The sequence below is a fragment of the Mustela nigripes genome, chromosome 13, assembly GCF_022355385.1.
Source record: "Mustela nigripes isolate SB6536 chromosome 13, MUSNIG.SB6536, whole genome shotgun sequence".
NCBI classification, from domain to species: Eukaryota; Metazoa; Chordata; class Mammalia; order Carnivora; family Mustelidae; genus Mustela; species Mustela nigripes.
In genome coordinates this window covers 64,731,275-64,739,581 of record NC_081569.1, presented here as the reverse complement: position 1 = coordinate 64,739,581, position 8,307 = coordinate 64,731,275, and the positions used below count along the sequence as shown (strand labels likewise).

The 8,307-nt window shown below is 37.9% G+C and overlaps 1 pseudogene; it reads right to left on the bottom strand.

The window, feature by feature from the left end:
- Positions 1 to 3,393: 3,393 nt before the first annotated feature.
- LOC131999365 (nuclear ubiquitous casein and cyclin-dependent kinase substrate 1-like) lies at positions 3,394 to 7,996 on the bottom strand (annotated as a pseudogene).
- Positions 7,997 to 8,307: the final 311 nt, after the last annotated feature.

The window sequence follows — 8,307 nt, the reverse complement described above, 5'->3', positions numbered from 1 at the left end:
GCACGGATTGCATGAAGCACTGGGTGTGGTACAAAAACAATGAATACTGTTATGCTGAAAATAAATAAAAAATAAATTTAAAAAAATCTCATTTCCTGAAAAACAGCTTCTAAATTATTAGTTCCATGTGACAGGGCTAAAAAATGGCATAGGGACAAAAATAAGATGAGAGTTTGAATATATCTAACAACTAAACTGACTAGTCATACCACGCCACCTCCCCACAAATATATTAATGTCATTGATTCATCATATGCAGCAAGGTGTTTTCAGAAAAAAATATTAATTACCACTTATAATGATAGGTACAGCAGTGGTTGCCACTTTGCAAGGTGTGGCTGGGTTGCCTTGTGTCTAGGATTCTCCCTGATTCAGCCACAGGGACTTTAGATGATAGAAGACAGTTTCTAGGTAAAAATTATAGTCTTTTCAAAAGTACTAAAGACAAAAAAAAAAAAAAGACACTGACCCAAAGAGAGTTTTTCAAAATTTATAAATTTGTTTCTCCCAGGGGATTTTGCTAATTTTCCCATCAGATAATGACAGCCGTATCCTATAAAATAAAACAGAAATTACTCCTGTTGGTATTATAATAATTTTATGAGGTAAGAACTGAAAAACAAGTTCTCCTTGAAAACATTGGATAAAATATTAATTTACATCATTGAAAAAATAATTTATAGATTATAGTGTAGAAATCTATATCAAGTTTTCTTAGTTACAATTGAATATTCCATAATCATGACTGGCTACATAATTTGTGGAGCTAAGTGCAAGAGGAAAGTGTTGGGCCCCTTCCTCAAAATTATTAAAACTTTCAAGGCAGTGACAGCAGACCATGAAATCAAGTAAAGGGCACTGTGTGACTGTACAGATTGTATGTATTGGCTATAATTTAGAGTTTTATATCAATTACCTTACCATATATATAAAATTACAAATAAAAATCCTTCATCTACCAGAACAGGCACAGCTATCAGCATTTGCACACAAAGACACTGTAGCACAGAAAAGCATGATCTAGCTAAAGCTTCCCAAGCAGTCAGCAGGAGTACTCGGGCAATAACTTATGTGTTCTAACTCCAGTCTTGCTCTCTGTTTTCTTTATCAGATTTCATCTCCAAATCGAACTCCAATTTCAACAAATGGCAAAGGCATTTATGACCAATATACACTGCTTCCCCTCAAAACATCACCTCTGGAGTCAGTTCTAGGAATTTAATTGTATGAGACAAACAACAACTGTTACTTTTGTGAATTACTTTTTTGCCCCATTCGGAGTCCACAACATTGCAGGATTGGGGAAATGAGAAAACTCATAAAGCAGCAACTCTCTTCTATCCAGTGCTGCTGAGAGATGCAATTAATAAAAATGGAGAAACTCAACAGCCTAGCAGCACCCAAAGTAATAACTCCTTTTATGAATATGAGGCATAGGTCCCAGGGTATCTCGAGGCAGGTTTCTGCTCTATTGATCACATTGTCAGACAACACATTTCATATCACTGAACACGTCCTATTTCAGGAGACATGGGAAAGGGACACCAGAGAAAACATAAATGTCAGAAGAAATAGGAATGCCTGTGAACCTCAGCACATATTTCTTGGATTAATAAAGGTGATCTGGCTTGGGAAGCCAGTCCCAGGAGTGATCAGAAATTAGAAAAGCATTGATAGCTGGTAAAATACTTGAACATCTGCTAAATATAGACAACACAGCATGAAAGTCCAAGCTATTACAAGTATTCATTTCCTAGGGACTACCAGGAAGCTATCAATTTCTCATTCTTGCTTTCATGCATTTGGCAGGTTCTATACCAGGTCATATACATAGCCACACTGATTCCTATGGTATAAGTCATTCTGTTCATTGTATGCAGGTATAAATTCAATGCGATTGTCAAGTTATTCTGTGCCCTGCCTCCACAAATTTCCCCCCATTATCAGCAAGTTAAAAGTCAAGAGATTTCATCAGGTATTTATTAAAAAGGGAAGAATCCTTGGCATGACAACCAAATTCTTTTCAGTAATTATCTTTTTAAACCGGTGAACATAAAATTCCCTGATTCCTGCACTCTCTTTTTAAGGCCCCTAACCTAGCTCTCTCTCCTTTTCCAATCCGTAGGCGGACCCTCTATTCTTTTAACTGAAAAGCAGGAAGGGCTTTTGTTGAGGCACAGACATTTCTAACCATGAAAGGCCATTCCAGGTGGAAACATTTCTTTGTCCTTCAGAGATCCTTTTAGTTTGACTAATCCCTTTTAGAGAATCAGAAAATGTATTGAACACCTACTAGCTGCTTGATGTACATTATTTCTAGATGTTTATAAACACTACCCATGAAAATACCATTCACACTACACAAGCTAAGTGGAACGGAGATGGATTTTGAACATAAAGATGTGAAGCAAGAGATGTAGTTTTCAACTATGAGGATAAAGGAAGACAACCTGGGGCAGCTGGGTGGCTTGGTCCTTAAGCCTCTGCCTTAGGCTCAGGTCATGATCCCAGGGTCCTGGGATTGAGCCCCGCAGCAGATTTCCTGCTCTGGAAGCCTGCTTCTCCCCCTCCCACTCTTCTGCTTGCGTTCCCTTTCTTTCTGTATGTCTCTCTCTCTCTGTGTCAAATAAATAAATCAAATCTTCAAAAAATTAAAAAAAAAATTTTTTTTTTTAAATAAAGGAAGACAACCTAAACTGGCAGTACTCAATTTCCTGAAATGGGTGAAACTGTGGGTGAAATTACAGGTTAAATCCCCCTTAATACATGGGGATTTAGAGAGTTAAACACAGTTTCAAAATTTTCTCTTTTTCCTTTCGAATTAAATTAGGTAAAACATGTGTCCCCTCTATAACACATAGTCTTTGATTACATCTATTACAGAACAAGTATTACTCTATTGTGCAAATTTCTTTTCATATCTCTCTCTCACTGTTTTTTTGAGATTCACATTGATACTTTATTTGCTTGAAACCTAAACATTGTCAGTTAAGAAGAAATTTACTCTGGTGTATAAATCCTGCTATTTAAATTTAAATCCTGCTATTTAAATTCTAGGGTTCTTTTTTTCTTTTTCTCTTTCTTTTTCTTTAGCCTTGGTTACATTTTATCCAAGAAACAATAAATATATATGTATTTAAAAACATGAACCATGAGAGAATGAAATAGGAAATCAAGAATAATTTAATGAAATAGGAAATCAAGAATGATTTTATGGGTGTTGCCTTTTTTTTTTTTTTTTTTTTTTTTAAGTTCCTAAAAGACTGTCACAGGATAAAAGAATCACTGGCTCCAGGTCTCTTTGAGATAATAAGTGATGAAATTAAAAAGACAAACAAAAAAATAAAACATACCTTGGACGCAGGGCAGGGAATGGTGTTATGTGACCTTGTTTTAAGGTATGGTTTTCATCTTGCAAGAAGGCTTCTTTTCTGGAGGGCTCTCTGGTTCCTCCCCTTCTTCTTGGGGAGGAGTCTTTTCCTTTGATGTCTTTGAAGCTGTAGGCCAACCCTTCCCTTTGCTTTTCATGGGGTTTGGCCTCACTGTAGCCTTTAGCCTGGGTTTGGGCATTTTCTTTTCTTTTCTTTCAGGTTTAGACTTAACCATGTTTTTGCTTTTCTTCTTTTGAACTGCCAAAGTCACTATCATCATCATCTAATAGGAAATCTTCCATCACTGCCAGAATCTTTCTCTTTTTCTTTACTGCCCTCATATTCCATGAGCATCTCTCTCTGATTGGAAGCTGCTTTAGAAGCTGCCTGCTGTTGCTGGTACACATTTTTATGATCTTCTTTTTCATCTTTACTGGCCTCTGCTGAGTGAGAATCATCCTTCTTGGTCTTCACATCTTTTTCTTCGGAGTCCTCACTATCTTCCTGTGAATTCTTTCCAGATTACCTCTTATTTTTAGCTTTTCAGGAAGATGACCAAATTTTCTTAGCTGGAGGGCCCAAATCTCTTTCCATAATCTTCATAGGCATCATCAGATTCCTGATCTTTCTGTTTCTGACAGGCCAAGACCTGTGCACTATCAGAACAGGAACATGTCAAACAGACAAAAACCAGGATTCCCCTTACCCTGTGTGCTGGCCTCCCTCCAAAGTCTGCCAATGGGCAAAAACCCATTTAGAAGCCATACTGGCTTCTAAAACTCTGCTGCTTATTGGTTCAGGGTCCCTTAATCAGACAAGCTCCCCACCCCCATTCCTCTGTCTCTTCAAAATGCCATATCTGTCTCTTTCTATTAGGCTGTATACCCATTGAAGCAAAAACATATGCTAATTGTTCTTCTGTCCCCAGAACCTATCATATTATATAGCAAATCAAATCTGTAACAACAATTTTAATAATATATTGCATTTTTGCATCATATTAGACATCGTGTTAAATGCCTGGTGTTCATAAAGCTAGTTCATCTTCATAATTACCCAATGATTTCAATATCTGTTAGTATTTCCATTTTAGTAATGGGAAAATGAGGCTTATAATCACATACACTGAATTTAGGGTTTTGTTTCATAGACTAATCAAAAACTACAAGCCCCTGCCTAGTTAAAAGCTCAAGTTTAACTTCCCTTCAATTTCAGCAAGCAGCCATCTGAGTACTGAGATGTAAGTAAGAAAAGACTCAGGCTCCTGTGAGGGTCTCTACGGTACAGTACACTCCAGTAGGTCATGGACACTTAGTTGGAGCAACAGCCTCTCTTGAATGTGGAACATGGCCACTCTGATAACTGACAGTCGGGAGTTCTTCATGCTATTAAAAAAGCAACTCACCCAGACCAGAAGTTCTTAACATACCAGTTTTATATAACATGTTTTCTCCTATGTCAAAGAACAGAAGAGGTATGGGTGTGTATTTGTATCTTTGTGTCTTGTTTCCTTTAGATTTTTTCTACATATAGAACCATACAGCTGGGCTTTTTTATTGTCATCCTGAAGTCTTTCAGTTTTAAACACTTCTCTTTGAATTTCTACTTCAGAGGAAAGGGACCAATTAACCAGTGGATGTATGGTTTATTTTGCTGTACATTCTTCTACAGTAACTAGTGTGTTATTTTCTTATTTTCTTTTTCATACGTCAACCGAAAGAGGAGGAAAATTCTGCCTTTACCACTCCTTTCTGCCTCTACCCATTGCTAACTACCTCCCCAAAAGGAGGAGACGCTGAAGTGACTGGTCAGAGCTAAGTAGTGAACATAACATGAAAGCCCCCAACCATAAGCAGACTTCTGCTTCCAGTTCTTTCGCCCAAATGCAGCATTCTCTCTTCTGTGTCTGGAAGTCATGAGGTAGACACACATTGGACATGGTCCACCAGCCTCTTCCTACTTTCCATTCCATCTCAGATTGGGGGAGGAAAGGTATGTGTGAAGCATACTTTTTTATTCTTAATCCATATGACTTCTAGGATAAAAAGATTCAGAGTTGACTCCATAGACCCCAAAAATGGAAAGGTGTAGGACAGTACACTTTGGCTTTCATGCTAAAGATTCCTGAAGAAAAAAAAAAAATAAAGAAATCTAGAAAAGCCCTACTTTCATTTGTGTAATATGTTTGTCTGACAATAAATAATTTTGGCCCTTTATTTTTCATTTAGCAATTTTTAAAAAATACTATCAACCTGAGAAAGGCGGAATAATGAATGATGGGATTTCAGCCCCAAAACCCTACCTTTCACGTTTAACAACTATATTTCTTTCCTCTACTTTACATTACAGCAGAGATAGGGCAAAGAGGTATCTTGAAATGGGGAGAGAATTTGAGAAGACAGAAGGAAATACTCAATTCAATCTTTGGACCATGATGTTTCCTGGGGCTCAGCCGCCTACATTCCTTCCTTCCCTGGCTGAACATGGCAGATATTAGTAATTGTCCACCAGTATTCATAATCTCCTTTCAAAGTCTAAGCTGAGGATGTGGCCAATTAACACAGGAGTCCATTTTCCAGAGCTCTTGTGGCCAAATGACTAAGTTCTAAGCAGCAGTGGGTAAGTGTGCCACTTTTGGATCTTAACTCATAAATGAGCAGGTCTGCTCTCTCCTTGGCCCTCTCTTTTTTCCTGCTGACTGGCCCATACATATCTGATAGCAGTTGCCAGGCATCCAGAAATGAAGGTATATCCTGAGGATGGAAGAGCTTCCCTAGTGGTTATGGATTTATTTTTAACCATTATATGAAAGAGAAGTAACTTTCTGTAATTCTTAAGCCCTTATGCCTTGGGTCTTTGGGTTACATTATTTTAGACCATGTCCTAACTAATGCATGGTAAGGGGCTCCTCAGAAACCTGGCTTACTCTCTTTCCCTGTATTTCCTTTCCCAAAAGTCTCTGATTACCCAGATCCTGAGTTCATAGTATAGTTTTCTTTCTTTCTTTCTTTTTTTTTTTTTTTTTAAAGATTCTATTTATTTATTTGACAGGCAGAGATCACAAGTAGGCAGAGAGGCAGGCAGAGAGAGAGGAGGAAGCAGGCTCCCTGCCTAGCAGAGAGCCCGATGCGGGACTCGATCCCAGGACCCCGGGATCATGACCTGAGCCGAAGGCAGAGGCCTTAACCCACTGAGCCACCCAGGCGCCCCCATAGTATAGTTTTCAAGATGTCTTTGGACGGGATACATTTGAGAGCTAAAGTATAGCTTGTTTTTCTTGATACAGAGAGATATGTATTTCTTCCTTTCTACTGGGTTCTTCTAAGCTGATAATGCCTTACTTACATTTTATTTTATTTTTTTAAAGATTTTATCTATTTATTTATTTATTTATTTGACAGACAGAGATCACAAGTAGGTGGAGAGGCAAGCAGAGAGGGAGGGGGGGGAAGCAGGCTCCCTGCTGAGCAGAAAGCCCGATGCAGGGCTCGATCCCAGGACCCCAGGATCATGACCCGAGCCGAAGGCAGAGGCTTTAACCCACTGAGCCACCCAGGCGCCCCTACTTTTCATTTTAAAAATCAAAGATAGTCGTATTATTTTTGGTCTTTCTCTTTTTTAACCGTTACCAAAAATAAATGAAAACTTTTGGATATTTATGAGTTCACTTTTACAAATATAAGTACAGAATGATCGATGGTGCCTGACACTCCTCCAGTAACAATTTCAATATGATTTTGTTTTTCCTTTGTGATGCCTGCCTTTACCAGCCTCTCCATAGTGAATGCCTTTGCCCTTCTGCAACATTTTTCACTAAAAAGCATAGCAAACATCACTCCAGAGAGCTGCTCAAAGGAAAAAATCCACAGTATAAATTTCCATATGTGGCAGAATCTGTGGAAAATAAGATGATATACTTCAGAGAATCAGGGATTTCAGATTATATAGACCCGGGTTCAGATAGTTCGTTATCTATGAATATTGGTTAAGTTTACCTCTTTAGACCTAAGTTTCTCATCCATGAAAGAGAAGAGCAATAGTTGCCTTATGCAGATTAAATAAGATAATATATGGGATGTGTGGTTTGTAGAGTGAATAGCACATTGCTGACACATGGTAGCCACTAACTTGCTGTTAATTCTTCCTGCAGTTAATGTTTTGATTCTTTTCTAAATTTATCTTCACAAGTAATTGACAGTCAGTGTATTTGGAAGCAGTGTCAGAAGCCAAGATGCTTGCCTGGTTTAGAGAAAGTGAATGTTTTGTCAAGCCATTGGGGCCTACTCCAAATTCACAAAAACAACACAAAATGCTTACTGAACTGTAGAATGCTAATTATGCACCCTATTTATAATAATCTTACAAAGTCTCATTACCTACAGCAGTCACAATGCATTCAACTCATTTCTGTTTAGTCTGGGAAAATTACAGGAAGGCCTTGTCATTCTTTTTGGAGTTTTCTGTATTTGGTGACATTTCCCCAGCTTGCTGCAAAACAGCAGCTGCAATTAATTACTTTTTGAATCGACTAGAGGACAGCTTGTAAGTTTTCTGCTGCCCTCTGTCAATTCTGGCACAATGAATTCTCTTTTAAACTTGCATTTTGCAACTTGCATTTCAAGCATTTCGAAGATTACAGGGCCTGAATATAAAATGGAAAATGGTGGACCATTTTGTATTTAGTATTTTCCCAGAACAGCACTATAATGATAATCAGTCAACTTTGGATCCCAATGTTTGCAATGAACAAATATTTTTGCTTTTCAAAAAATCTAAAACCCAGTAGAAATCCCCTAATTGTTGAGGTGACATCATCTTACGCCTTTAACTAAAGATTGCCACTTCTTTGGGCTTGCCTATGCTGACATCATAATTTTCCAAAGTTTTAATCATCTGAAAATGAAATGCAATGAGCAAAGAAAATGCCAGCCTGGAA